This window comes from Tyto alba, unplaced genomic scaffold, assembly GCF_018691265.1.
Source record: "Tyto alba isolate M040663 unplaced genomic scaffold, T.alba_DEE_v4.0 Super-Scaffold_17, whole genome shotgun sequence".
Taxonomy (NCBI): Eukaryota; Metazoa; Chordata; class Aves; order Strigiformes; family Tytonidae; genus Tyto; species Tyto alba.
In genome coordinates, this window is record NW_024881279.1 from 5,389,379 (window position 1) to 5,405,174 (window position 15,796).

Sequence of the window (15,796 nt, forward strand, 5' to 3'; positions counted from 1 at the left end):
TAAACTCTTAGTACTTCAGTACTAGTGGTCCTCTGGAGTTTGAAAAATAATCCGCAATTACTTTGATGCATGCTGTGTAGTCTTCATTGATCCCATTTAAGCTTTTAATCTCATGAAGTCACAAACTTAATTCATAAAACAAACCAAACAAACTACAGCAAAATATGCCCTTTAATAACAAAAGAGGTGATGACCATCACTGTCTTTGGGGATTTCTTATAACGCAGGTTCTTCTTGCTCAAGAGCTGATGTTAGATTTCATTAAGATATGGTGGAAAAGGACGTAGTCACAATATTTATTAATCTGTGCACTCTGAGGGAAAAAAACTACTTCATTTTTGATAAAAAGGTTCACAGACATTGCACGACACAGAATTTAGTAGAGTACTCCAGGCCTTATGATCTAGACCCAAAACATCCTAAAATCAGTATGAAAACTCCCTCAGCCTCAGCAAGGTTGGGCTTGGGCCTCCAGCCTGCCCAGCTGGTGCAGAGCAGCAGAAATGCTCCTTCTCTATAAAACTGAACCCCACTAAATGCTGTTTTAGGGAGAAAATTAGCTCACCAACATTTAGCTCTATTGGTGTGTATCCTGCCCCAAGGACCATGATTAGCTAAGCTCTCCTTCCTCTCCCAAATCCTGATTCCTTCGACGTATATGACTTAATAACTTTACTTTGAACTCTGTTAGAAACGAAGCTTTTGGCAAGTAGCACTTATCACAGAGCAGCAGAACCCAGCATTAAACAAAGACGCTTAAACAGGTCCCTTCCCAATGGTGTGATGGGGAGGAACAGGAGCAATTCATTAATATGAATCAACTTGGCTTCCATTCAGAACTGTATTTGCGGTGGGTGATTAGAGAATACCTTAAATATATTCCTCCCATACAGATACCAGCACACGTGCATCACCGGGTAAGCCCACTGACGGGGGAACCACGCAGCCCTCCTGCTAAGAGAGGCTTCTTTGTTTTGCCAATGCAATTTAGGAACTGCATCAGACACTAGGAACCGTCTTTTGCAGAATAAAGTGAAGGTAGTGCCTGAGGGCTGTGCTGAATGCTGATCACCAGCAGGAATAAACAGAAATACAAAGGAATGAAGAAGTGAGGGATGCAAGCTCCAGTGATCTACGGGGAAGCTGGTGCATCAGGAGGGGAAGCAGCTGTGCTCCCCATCACACCTGGACCCTCAAGCAGATTTGCTTAGTCTATCCTGACACACAGACATTTATCTAGATCTATCTAGATCTATATCTTAATTCTCACCAGAATTAATGTGTGTGGAACCCAAATGAGCTATCTGCCCAGAGCAACTGTTTCCCAAAACATGAAGAGAAAAACTGGGCTGGGGGATGAAGGCGCAGGCTGGAACTGTCTGTAATCCTTTCTTGGCTAACAAAACAGGTGGGAACGGATGACGAGAAAGCAAATAGCCTACTGACCTACTTAATTCCCCATAAATCTGTCTGTCCCTACCCCAGTGCTACCAGTTCTCACTAACTCCCTCCAGGCCCCCAGGCTGCTGGGGGCACTTTCGCCTTTCCCAGGGACGCAAGCTGATGGGATTTGCAGGTGTGGGTAAGGCAGAAATGCTAGCACCTGACCCAGGCTATGTAGTCTTTATTTTGACTTCTGCAGCAATCATTAGCGTCTCACATGTGGAAAAATGTATGTGCTATATATTTTAGTTAGCAGTCTTTTATCAAGGTTGGTGTCCTTGGGCTAGTTTCTGCTACTAGTAAAAATAAATGGAGAAATAAATTTCCCAGGACAGCCTTACAACAGGATCACCTGAGCTGTGGGACTCCTACAAGCTAATGTTTGAAATATATACATTGTGTAGGGGAAGGACTGTGCTTCCAGCTCTGCTTTTCTGAGCACCTACCTCCTGTGCATGGTGTTCCTGTGCATCAGCTATTGCACAGGGCACGGCACCCTGCGTGGTGATTGCCCACGCTTGGTGGGGAAACGGGGGCACCTTCTCCTGCTCTTAGCTGAGTGAAAAATAATGCCAAAGACTAGAGGTGGCACAAAACTGCTTCTGTTGAAATTGCAACAAGGAACAAGCACACTCCGTGATGGCTAGTGCTGAACAAAATTATCAAATGCAAGCAGCTAATTCTTGCTGGAGCAAGATCTGAAGACAACTGGCAACACATGCAATGCAAAGGGAGTGTGGTGGAGAGCGAGGAGTTAAGCTGAAGAGAGGGCTGTGAAAATAGACATCAACCTGGCTGGGATCAGCATGGAGGATGCGGTGGCCTCTCTTTCCCACTCAAAAGCTCTGCAATGGCTGAGACATCAAAAACCCCAACACAATATAAACCTGAACAATAGGGGTCTGACAGCTGCAGAGTGTTTGAACAACGTGTCAGATGGGAAAGTTTGTGAAATCTTCTATATCCCGCCGGAGCATGGGAGTTGCAGCTTTTCCTGGTTTCTCTGACTGTTTTCCCTCGACAGCGGAGTTACCGTCAGCGTGTGGGGTGAGCGCGGGTCCCGTCTGCAGCGGGGCAAGCAGAGGGAATCACCCCGGCGATGCAGGAACCACAGCTGTGGTGCTGCTTGCTTAAACCAGAGGTCGTGCCCCAGGTCCTCCCCGTCCCACCACATCCTCCCAGGGACCCGAAGCACACCCACAGCTATCGAGCTCTGGATTAGCTCCCTCAGTATGTCTCATCTTGCAGCAGTGTGCTTATTGCTTCCTTTGAAGACCTCATTTTCTTACGGCATCCTCACGAATGTGTGTGCTAGGTCAAGGTGACGGCGCCTCGCTCCAAGCAGCTGCCCCGTTAGCACCTGATGCTGGATAATAATAATGATTAATGAATCTTAATCTTTCTGTCACAATTCCCTTTCATTAATATTTATATCTGGCAGATGTACCCCCAAGGGGGAACTTGAATAGCTAAGTATTAGTCTGCTATGTACAGCTGGTATTTTCTGCAGCAACTTTGAGGACATTCTTCTAAACAGCATATTATGTGCAATTTTATTTTCAATTCATTGTTAGTGCTGTCACGTGTCAGCCTAGAGAGGAATGTTTATTTTAGGCCCCCTCATCTGATGAAGTAAAAAAACCCCTTAAATATCAACATTTCCAGGAAAAAGGATCTGATGTAAAAGAATGATTACACGCTTAAACAACTGGCACTATCACAGAGGTCAAGCTCAGCTAGGATATACCACTAAGACTCCTAATTACAACAGGGTGTAATTTAAGGCATCTTTAGTAGCCTGTGATTTTAAACGTGTGCCATTTTCCAGTTAGATATATGTATTCAGCTGCTAAAAAAAGTCTTGTGCAGCACTTTTGGAAGAATAAACATTCAATTAAGTGATCTAGTTGAGTCCTTGTAATTGGGCTGAAATCTGTTTATAACTAATTCATAACACAGTGTCATTACACAAATGATTAATTGGTAATTACTCTATGAAAACAAATTAATCACTCTGTTTCCCAAACCATGATCCTCTATCTTCACCGCTGCAAACCATTCGGCTTGGGTCTATTATTGTCTTGATGTATTTCTAGCTATCTATCGAAGTCCTGGCTATTACATTTGGATGAATCTCCTCCTGGCTCTCAGTAATGAACTGCCAGCTGCAGCAATAGGCAGCATAAAACTCATTTTCTGTTTTTTAACTGTTTTTTTACTCTCCCCAGACATGCCTGAACCCTGGATGGATGGATGTGATTTCTTTGCTTGTGCTCTCACTTGAAAGTAGGAACATGAATCTTGTGATTATGTTCATGTAAAGATTAAGAAAATCAGCAGATGAGGATGTAAAATACAGTCATCCTTTGTGTCTGAAACAGCCTTTTTGCCTGCAAAGACTTCAACCTTAGAGTCAGACTTTCTGAAATAAGTTGTTAAACCATGTGGGCACAGACAAAGCAGAAACAGGTTCTATGTAGGAAAAAAAAAAAAAAAAAAAAAAAAGCTGTGTGCACAGTCATGAATTTTATTCAGGGATTGATGGAAATGCCCCTGTGTCTGGAAAAAGGTGGATAACCACATCCAGCCCAGGGAAATGGTGAGGACACCCAAGGTCACCCACCAGCAGGGTCTGCAGCAGCCAGCAACAAGTCTGCTCTGGACAGTGATGGTATGGAAGGAACTTCAGTCAAAATAACCTCAAAATAGAAGACTATAAATGAAAAATAACTCTTCAAATAGTCATTAAACACATTTATCTCTGCTTGTTCCCAGAATGAGAGGGAAAAATAGAAAGACTTTAAGAGAAAATGGGTTGGCAGAAAGGTGAAGTGAGCTCTTGGGAGGGTGCTGGTCATCTGGAGATAAATGGGGCCATGGAACATCAGGAGGTAGCACAAAAAACTCAAAGCCCACCAAAATTGCCTGAGAAAAGATTGCAAAGGGCAGGCTTAAACAACCACAGCAGGCAGACGGAGTGTGAAATCACCCGTAGGAGGTGGTTGGCTCAGGGGGATCACAGGACTTGAGTCCAACAGAGATGTGTCCCACTGATTCCATGCTGAGCTTGAGACCCCTCAAAAGCACCATGCTCATTTCAGATATACAGCTGAGATTAACCACCATGCACAGGGAGCAAATCATTGCTGTCTGATGGGTAATTTGCCAGATGACCCCCAATTTACCAAAATCAGATCTACCTGAAGCTCCCTGACAATGAGTCAGATTTCCAGCATCAATTTGTTCCAGCTTTTGAGAAAACATCAAGCAAAGCTGATTTCTGTAGCAGACAGAAAATAGGTGCAAAGCCCCTCTCTCTGGGTGGTGGCCCTATGATAGCACTTCACTGGGTAATTTTTATTAAAAAGGAAGCTGACATCGTTAGGTGATACAGAAGACACCAGCTTCTTCATGCTCTAGCTATGATTCATAGCAGCTTTAGTATTTTAACAGAGTAAGTAGCTTCAGTGATATGCTAGAAATAAGGGTCGAGACTGTTTTTCAGCTTGGATACCCCAGAGACCCTGTGCGGATTGCCAGATTGCTTCCTGGATGAGAGCGTGACTCGGCCATCAAACATTTTTTTACCCTTTGTATTCAGCTTTATGTACCCAAAGCTGCTCCTAATGGGGTGCAGATGTTTCTCAGACTTGAGTTATCACAGAAAATGGACAGAAGAAGGAACTACTGAAAACTCCGGAGAAGCTGAAGGGAAATCACAGCACCCTTGAATCACCAGCAAGGAAATAGTTGGGTAGAAAACCACAAGTGGTTGGTTTTTTTTCAGCAATCACTGCTGTTGTCTCATGGAGGAATGAAGGGACAGAGGTGAGGATAATGCTTTACACGGACCATCAAGAAACTCTGAAGTTTACACATATAAGGAAAAGGAAAGGAGATGACACAGGTGGGGAGCCCGGCTGCAGGTCCATGTTGGACATGAGCTGGCAGAGAGCAGCAGCAGCTCAGGTGCTCAATCCCAGCCCACCACAAACATTGCTAATTGTGTTAATTGCACTAATTGCCGTGACTTTGGGGCTCACAGCAAGGAGCTGCAGCTCTTTCCCTCCAGGCTGCCCAGGACCTTCAGTGCTGGAGCAGCTCTGCCAGCGGAGCTGGGATGCCTGAGGAGTGACGGGGACAAGGTCAAAGCAGATCCAGACACGGTGCCTACAGGTACAGCTTTGAGATTTGGGTCATACAGACTAAAGAAAACATCATGCAGCAGCAAGCATCTATGGGGGTAGTAAGACAAACAGAGTTTCTGTTTGTCTTCATGCATAGCAGTTCTGGACTAGCTTTTTTAATATTAATTTTCAGTGTTTTTCCATTGAGTAGCAACAGTGGATGGAGTGGGCTGATCTTGGGATAATCTGGGAACAAGTCTTCTGATGTTTTCTGTAAGTCCTTCACTGGGAGCATTTTTCCCCCTCTTGTCTTTCTTCTCTGCCTTTTTACAATCAAAATGCCTGTGGTTTGAGAGGCAGGGCTGGGTACCACATGCCCTGGCTGAGGGGTGCTGAGGCTGGAAACAGGAGCTTTCCACATCTTCCTCGCACAACCCCAGCCTGCCCTTGGGAGGATCTTCACTCTCCAGTGTCTATTCCTCCTCCCATCTTCATGCAGCAGCAGTAAAAAAAGTTCAGTCAGCTTTGAATTGGCTCCTTTGATATTACACTTTCTGATAGGGATAGGCAGAAAGCCAGAGAAATGATGCTGAAACTATTATCTAAAAAAAAAAAAAAACAAAAAAAAACAAAAAACCCAAACACACAAAATAAACAAACCACAAAACAGAAAACCTGAGAAGGTAACAGTATTCCACATGTAAAAATGTCACAGTCCCAACTTAAAGGGCACTCACCACCCTTGGCCCGTTCAGACAACTCTGTTGGCTGCATCTGCTAGCTGGCACCTGTGTGTACTCACTGAATGGAAAATAATCGCAAAGGTGGCGAGCCAAATGCTGAAAATCACAGTCCTCAAGGTGGTCCGCATCAAAGTGGAGGCATGGGAGAGCTGCAGCCACCTTCACTAGAGCGGCAGGATTAGAGGAAACCCGAGAGCAACCAGGAGCAAAACCATGGCAGGATTTTTAAGGGGAAAAGCCAGCTTTTCAAACCATCGCATGGTTGATGATGAGCAAGGCATATGCATTTAATGCTGAAATGAAATGGATTTAAAAGCCATCGTGAAAAAATGAGCTCTGCTGCTGAGTCCTGTGAAAGCTCCTCCAGGACATTTGGTGGCTGGAGAGGGCTCATGGTCCCCACCATCACCTCCCACCCGCATCCATGTCCGCAACCCTGTCCCCTCCTGGTGCCCCCTGCAAGAGCCGCGGTGGAGCCTGCGGCATGCTCTCAGCCCTGTCTCCTCCAAAGTAGGGAAAATCAAAGGATAGGGCAGAAGGCAGCATTTGGCAGTGGGAGCACAGTCTGGTTTTATCGTTACTTAGGGTAAGAAGATGCTTTTGAAAAGAGAAAAGGAAGTTTTGAATCATATCAAAGGGGTGAAATACTTTTTACTACCTCCTGAGATGTGACGCTGCAGGAAAGCTCTGGCTTTCAGCCTGAAGGATAGGACTGACATAGCCCAACTGTGCCTGGACTGTTCCCCAGGAACAAATGGGGCATCTTCAGATTGGTAAAATAAGGAACAACTGGTCATTGGTAATAAAATTCAAATGTTGGGAAGGGACAAGGATCATTAGGATGGCGATAAAGGACTTTTTTATCCTTCAGCAATGCAGGGAGGCCAAGCCGTGGTTTCCTCCTCATCAAAGAAATATGGATATACATCCTCCCCCACCAGCAAAGAAAACACAACTTGTGCGAAGCTCATTAATCCTTTCTGCTTTGCTCTGAGCAATTAGCTCGGTCTCACCGAGCCCCCTCTGCTGACTATGTTCCCCTCAAACACACTGGCCTGGGGACACCCATGCCGTGCTGAGACCCAGCAGGGACCTGCAAGATCCTGCTACACTCTGTAGCAAAACAGAGGACATCGGTTTATCTAAGGTACAAGCTCAAGGCAGCTGGATGGGATGTGCCAACAGGACCCAGCTTTTCTCTGTCGTGTTCAGTTAAAGTTTTCAGGTGGGGTTGTAGCAGACAGGTCTGGGCAGAGCCTGCATTGACATCTTAACAGTAAAATTCTTTAATATCCCTCCTGGAAGCAGGAACTGCCTGCAGCAGCCCACAGGCTCTGTCCTGCTCAGTGGAGTCCCCGTTTCAGTGCTGGTGTATGCAGGTTAACAGCACCCTCTGCAGCCACCCCGGCAGCAAGAGCCGGGAAAAAACAGCCTCGGAGAAGCATTTTAATCTGTTTTTCATATCTAAATGGAGACCGTTATTGTGGCTTCCCGTTAATTGAAGAGAAACTTACAGTTGTGATATCAGCATGATGTAAAGCACAACAGATATGAAGTCCCTCGTCCCTCCCCAGCAGCTCCAGGCTTCAGCTGGGTCTCATCTGCGCTGAGACCACGATGCTCCAGCGCCTGGGGCCAGTCAGGCCATGGACTGGGACTGGGCTCAGCCCCTGAGCTGCATCCCGGAGAGAAGCCAGCTATGGCAATAGGTACTTTAAAGATCCAGGCAAACTCGACTACGTTTGATTTCTTGCTGGCAGTGCCTGCTTTAAAACAAAATGAGAAAAGTATTCCATCTAATCACAAGCAAATGAAGTGTTGTTTTGCTGGATATAGGGGAATATGTTACCTAAAAATTTAAAGAATAAGATTTCTCCACGTGTTGGAATTTAGTAGTCAAGCAATTTTATAAGATTGTTCTGTATAGGGCTGGAAAAACTTTTAGCTGCTAGGCTAAAAAGAGACTCTCCCTTGGCTGGACAACTGAAATATTAATTTCTCGACCCCTGTGCCTTAGGAGGGCTGTGTGTGCTTCTGATAGAGACGGGTGCACCAAAGCACCATCTGAGTTGCTGCTGGGGGACCAAAGCAGGGGTCTGTGGAGGGAGGGTAGTCATGGCAACTGCTTGAAAACCACCCACAAAAGGCATTTTTAGGCTGAGTAGTTTATCACATTTCCTTTTGGTGGCACTGTCTGCCCAAATATTATCAAATCATCAGCTGCTGTTTCAGGTGGAAATCCTTCCTTGGGGTCTGGTTTCTTCCAGGCACCAAAACACAGCTCTTGCTGCTGGGGGAAATACATTGCAGCAAATTGTTTCTGTTGCTTCCCTAGGTTTTGGAGGAAATGTGTTGATCCATGCAATTAGGTAATTAGCATTGCAACAGCGATAAATATTTGCTGGGCAAATGCTGGTCCAGGCTGGACCTGAATTTTTTGTGCATAACTTCCTTTTGATAGTGGTCACACTGATGAGGACTGGAATGACAGCAAGGATACACAGTAATAAGCCATTTGCAAAAATAATACATTTTGAAGAATAAATGTTACCCTGAGCTTTGGATAGAGGCTGCAAAAGTACCACATCTGGACTCTGAACCAGATACTTCTAGAGGGAAAAGCATCCACACAAAGACCCAGCCCCTGCTGTAAGGCACATCAGCCTTACAGATGAGGAGCCCAGTGTGGGGAGACGAGTGCTGGGCCAGCCCCGTGTCCTGTGGCAGCACTGAAAGCCAGCGTGAGATGTTGTCTCACAGGGACACGACCCTTCACAGTACCCAGGCTGCTGAGACTCAACTGCTTGGATGCGAATGTGATCAAGTGTGATGAGAAATTGGATGTGCGAGAATTACCTTGACTTAATTTTTTACTTTGAAATACTTGTTACAGCTTCATTCTGTTAAAGCTCAGCAGAAGTCCTGGCTCGTTGCTGCTCATTCCTCCAGCATATTTGCTTTTCCTGTTTATCCAGGCAGCCGGAGATGGGCAGTTGTTTCTTAACCTCACGGCTTCTCACTAAACACCAAGACAGGTCCCACATGGGTCCGAAGGAAAGGAGTCACATGCAGGCGTTAGCATTTGAGGAATTTCTCATCTTTAATAGCTCATGGAGCCAAAATGCACAAGGACACATCCAGCTCCAGCTAACGGTGCAGCATTCTTCCCTGCTTACTGGCCTTTAAGGAGCCTCCAGAGGGACCTGCTAGGAGTCCTGATTATATAAAGTCAGATAATGGTCATGAAGTTTGCAGAGGGTGATTTCCTGGCACAACCAGCAGGATTTCTTCAGCAGACCCAAGGCTCCATTCCTCATTTTCCAGTTTTCACTCTGCTGATTTTTCATATTCAAACCCTTCTCAGCTGCTGTCTCGACTTTCACTCACAGTGATGCTGTGTGTCCTTCCAGCCAGGATGAACACAAAATCTTCCTACAGGCTCCACAGTGAATTAATGGAGCTTAAATAGGACATTGTGAGCAGGGAATCAGTGGGACTGAACACGAACAAAGGATGCTTCTCCATTAACACAAATGAGAAACTGTCTCACTGTGCTTGCTTAATCAAATCCTTGCCCACAAAGAAATGGTGTTTGCTTCTCTCATGTAAATTTTCCTGCAGCTTTCAAGCACTCTGATTAGTATTTGCAACTTCGAAGATCTCAGTTTACTGTCTTGTTTGTCATTCATCTTCCTGATGTTATTGCTTGCAGAGATGTTTCCATGCAAATAGAAGTGTTCACCTTGTAAAATTAGCCTGTTCCTCTTTCCCTGATGATGAGCTTCCACCCCAGCCCAGCTGGGCTTGGCAACCTAACAAAATCCTTTTCCTATAAGAAAATAATAGAAAAAAGGGTGGAAAGATGTTTGGAGGGGGCAAACATGGAGGAAAGTATTTAGCTGAAGACAATCATACACGCACACACAAAAACCCATTTAAACTAAATGTTAGGACTAAATACTTTAATTACTCACAATTGCTGAGATTTTCAAGGCAATTTACAAAAGTCATGCTCCAAATTGCCATTTATTTTTCTGGAGAGTTAGATATCCAGCTTCCAAAGCTGAAAAGAATGGTTTATGCTAATTTTCAGTTGTCAGTGGGGCTTGTGTGAGGAACTGTGCATTCATGTGCCACTATTACAGATGTGGCATTTAACTTATGCATATAAGCAGGAGGGGTTTGATCACATGAAGCTGGAGCTCAAATGGAACTCATCTCACCTGGCGAGCCTCTGTCTCGTGTCTGACTTGACATGAGATCTGAAAGCCAAGAGCGGGAATTTTTTTGCCTAAATGTGGATTTTTTTAGTGGAAATGTGTATATCTGAGCTTAGGTTCCTACAAGCCACAGCTCATCTTAGATGCCTAAGGTCACTGAGATGACCAGCCCAGGCAGACAACTGCAGAAGGGAAATGTAAAGTTCAAAGGGGCAAATCCTGTCCCAAATGTTGAGAAGATTCATCTCCACCACCATCTCATTCTCCGGGACCTCCTCCCCTCTCAGCCCTGCAGACTCGTGTCTGCCTCCTGCCTCCACCTCCTCTCCTGTTCCCCTTTGCTTCTGCTCCTGCCCACCCGCACAGGCCCTGCGTTGGCTCCAGCCCTCTCATCTCCCCTCCAACATCAGAGAGGGCAGGACAACCATCACAGCTGACAAACACCTCTGAGGGCTAGACACTTCTTTCAAAGCTTCTTCCATGTTCCTACTATTGTTTTCCAATAAAAACTGGCTGCTGATCAGATTTTCTCATTCACGTGTTTGAGCAAAACGACTTGGTTTTTGCTTGAAACATTAACCATTGTCCAAGAAATGAAAACACAGAGAGCCTGGTGAATTTCTAAGGGCATTTTGCAAGGACTTTTGTCCCACAGGAGGTCACTGTCAGGGGGATAACATGTGACGGCCACACTTGAAATCTTTTGGGGTTTAGAAAGAGACTTTGGTCAGCCTGGGCAGGGCTTTGCCTCTCAACAACAGGCTGGATGGCAGCAAAAGCAAGATCTCTCCTGCAGCTATTGGCAGTGTAAGTACTTTGGGGTGGCTCTTGCAGATGCTTGGCTGATGGAGCGTGAAGCTCCCTGAGCTTGCAACTTGCTTGTAGCCACCAGAAACATTCCTGCCTCTAACCTTGGAGAAAACTTCCTCCCTGCTCAACCACTCTTTCTACATGCTCCAATTCCCTTTGTGAGAGTGTGGAGGGTCTGATGTGTCGTAGAGCAGGTCATGGGAGCCAACATTTCCTAGAGAGATCTGGGAAAGAATTTCTCCCATGACCGTCACATTGCTATTGCATGCAGCACAGCCTGCACTGTTAAATTCTGCTCTGGTTGAACATCAACCCGTCCCTTGATCTCCTCTTTGGCAGCTCTCTCTCTTCTCTGCCTCTAATAAAACTAATGTAAAGGTGGTGCTGGTGAAAGTGTCCCTTTGACCATGAAATGTGGTGGGGCTGAGTTGAGCACCGCGAACAGGCGGCTGTTGATGATACAGTCAAAGCTTGGAAACTTGTTCAAGCTTTTGAGCAAAGTGCTCCACTTAGGCTCATTAGCAGTATAACCACACGTTGCCTGCCCAGCTGCCTCTGCCAGGGGAACTTCCTGCTCTTTCAAGGTCTTATCAATAGTTGCTGTGTCGAAAATGAACCCAGGGGATGGGAGCAGGGAGCATGAGTCACAGCTGGCTGTCTCCTCTCGACAGGACAGAGAAAAATGTGTTTTCTGCCATACAGTAGCTGCCTGTTGCAGCATTGCTCTGTTCTCAGCTTTAAGCATGTCCTTACCAAGCCAGCTCATCTCAGTCAAAACCTCCTCAGCCTGCAGGAGGGTCAGCCTTGCCTGGGTGGGAGTGTGGCTGCAGCTCGCCAGGCTCCAGATGCTGCTGCTTCTCCTGCTCTTGAGAACTTGTGGCAGAGGAAGACCTCAGTACACTGGGGAGGGCTGTCCACGGCCTTCAAGCAAAGATGTAGGATGATGTTAGGCAGATGCTCGTGGAACACTTACCCTGACTGCTGGCTGGTGCTCAGCCAGGCTGTGATCTGGGGGGATATGTTGGATGTGACTGGGAAATCTCATGGTCCCTCTAGGCTGGAGATAGCCTGTTCCAGGAGGTCTGCTCCAGCACTGTGCAATTGCATCCGCTGAGACTTGTCTGTAGGTCTGGAGATGTACCTTCTCATGGGACATCAGCTACTTCAGGCATTTGTCAGAGGTGTTCCCTCTGTAAAAGCATAAGCAAATGGGTGGTGAAAAGTATTCACTGCCTAATTCTTCCTAGGACACTATTCCTCCAGTAAAACCTATCCAGGTCCTGAGCAAGGAAGGGCAAAGGAGAGCTTTTCAACAATTCACAGGGGGGCCCTCTATTCCTGTTTCTGGTGTCTTCATAGTCCCTAATCCATCTTCCACCCACATTCCTGCAGAGAAAGCACTCATGTTTTACTGCCCACAGAAAAGATCTTGTTTGGTAGCTTCTGGAGGGGCTAACTATTTCTGCTATGTGGCCCCTGACATGTCTTCCTGCTGCCTGGAACTGTCTGATTGCTGTAGCTTGTGAGGTTGTCTTCTTATCACTGCTCACACATTGTTTTGGGGTGTTTGTGTACATTGCTTTTTAATTTACTGGCCTCTGCTCATGGGACCCAGCCCCTCAAAGAAACACCAGGCATTAGACCCTGATGACCACTGACTCTGGCCACATAGCAAGGTTTAATGTTCTTTTACTTGTATTTTGCCCAGCAGCTTAAGCCATTATATGTTACTAATAGGTTAACATTTAAAGGGAATTTATCCCTGGATCAGTTGTCTTTCCAGTGAAATACATCCTAGCCTAGAAATCTTCTACAGCTGGACAAGAAATTTATAATTCTTTTTCATCTCTAACATACCCTATCCCTGCCTTTTTCTTTAATTCACAGAGCAGTTAAATGTGAATCTACTGTGAGTTACTGAGTCTGCCCCAGTCTCTGCACTGCAGTGCTCTCTCAGAGAAAATATACAGCTCCTGGTAAGATGGTGGGAAATTTATTCCTTTTTATCAGTAGCATTATAAAGCTGTTGTGGAAAGAATGTAAGCTGGTCAAAAGAGTGTGGTATGGTGAAAAACAAAGGGTCTGTGGTTGAGGAGGAGGTAGAATCAAGAGAGTTCAGGATGACACAATCCCCTTGTTCCCCCTCTTGGCAGGAGGAAGAATATTCCTCATCCCTAATCAAAACCACACTTATCTCCCTCTGACCAGTACTTGTGAGCGGCTACAAGCCCAGGCTGGGATTCAGAGCAGCAGAAAGGATGGAACCCTTCCCAGTTCTCCACTTCTCCACACAGCACTGCTGCCTGGTACCAGTAAAAGGAGATCCTCCGTCAGCTGGAGACCGAGTTGTTTGTGCAGGTCTCAACAAAGAGCAGTGCAGCTGAAGATAGCAGCCATGAGCTTCTCAGCCCATGGGCAGGACTTGGCAGCACGCTGGAAAGTATTTTCAGTGCAGAGATGCCCCTGATAGTGTCGCGGCCCAAGGCAGGGCAGTTCTGCTTTGCTTGCATGGTTCCCAGTTCACTCCAGTATAACAGCAGTGCTCGCAGACAGACCAGCTTTGGCCCAGGTTTATTCATCTGTAACTGCTGAGCGGTGCTGCAGGCTGCGTGTGAACGGATCATCTGCTCGCAGCCCGGAGCTGACAGTTAGGGTAAACCCTCTTTTTGAGCTGCAGCCACTTTAGGGGCAAACACACCCTCACCAACCAAAAGAGGAGCAGCACATCGAGGGGCCAAATGAATATTAACCCCTCCGAGCTTGTGCACAGGTCTCTGCCCGCTCTGGGGCTGATTTGTGGGTTGGGGGGCATTGCTACGACAGCCGATGGCAAGAGCTGTAAGCGCCCTGCACACTCCTGGGGTGAGTGTGCCCTGCAGGTCCAGCTGCAAGGGCAGCTCCCTTCACCTCCTGCATCCATCCTACCTCCTCTGCCTTCCTCTTCCAGGCTAGGAGTTGTTTACAACACAATCTACATAACATTTGGTTTCAACTCTTGGTTCAACGTTGCACAAAGACCATTTTCAGTATTCTCCCTGAGTTAGCAGATGTTCTGAATTTGGTGTGGAAATGTGTTACAGTTAAAGAGAATTCATATGATTAATGATTAATGCTGCTATCTAAATAATTACCTCATTCAGCCAGTTTTTCATCTGGCTTTGCGAGAAAATATGCATGAAAAAATGAGGACAATATATTCTTTCTGTATTACTGCATATATGGAATCACATTTCTTCTAAAGAGAAGAAAGCAAACTTATTTAAGAAAATAAATAACTGACAAGTTTCCACAGTGCTCGTGCATACATGTTATCTGCAACATTTATCCAGGACCACAGCCCCCCTGAAGCCCGCTCTGCACCATTAGAGACCTGATGCTTGGGGAAAACCCTCCTGATGGAGAATGTGCATTGTTATATACATTGAAAAATCTAAAGTTTCAGGTGTAGATTATGTGAGTTGATAAGCAAGCACCTCATATCAAATTTCTATAGGCAATTTCTAGACAAAAGCTCCCTTCAGCCACTTGGTGATAAGGTTTCTTGTGTATATGTGCATGCACATAAGGGGACATTGTTTTAAGGTCTTTTTGTGGAAAATATTCATTTATCAATGGAAATTAAAATGCTAATTATTCAAGCAAAAATTTTAAATATTTATATTTTCAGACAGTAACTTGGCATTCAGGATTCCTTGTTTATGAACTATCAACATTTTCTGTAGTTACCAGAATATGTAGACAAAATACATTTCAGCAAAATTCAATCTGGTATTCCAGGAAGGCAGTGTAGCAAACCTGATGCCAATCTTTTTAGAAAATGTCCAAAACTGATCCGAGGAACTGCTATCTGCAGAAATCTGACCTCTATAGAACTAAATTCCCTTTGGGCTCCAGTAAACCAGAGCCAGATGAGACAGATGTATATGTTCGGTGGTGAAGGGCCAACGCATCTTTAGCGGAGCAAAGTCATGCCCCTGAAGTCCAGGAGGAGTTTTCTGATGGAGTCAGTGAGCACAAGGATATCGGGGATCTGGTTAAGGACCAGAAGGATGTCCTGCTATTGAGTGGCTGGGTGCTATTCAGGCGTAAAACATTAGATTTACTAATTGGAAGTGCCACACAGGAGGCACAACAGCCAGGCTGGGCTCAAAATCAGGTATGTACCATTCGAGAGAGCTCAGTCTTTAGCAGCAATCAGAAAGTCATGTTAGGAATTGTCAGAAAAGAGTGTGAGATCAAAACAGAAAATATCTTTATGCTGCTGAGTTCCTGCTTCATTCATATCACTTGTGGTTCTGGCTGCCCAGTTCAAAGATTTAAAAAAAAAAAAAAAAAAAAAAAAGACTGAGGAGGGTGAAAAGGAACATCCTGCAGGAAAGGGGAAGCAAACAAAGCTGGGCTCCTGACTCTGGGCAAGACAGGGCTGAAGGAGAAGCAGGTAATAGAGGTGTAA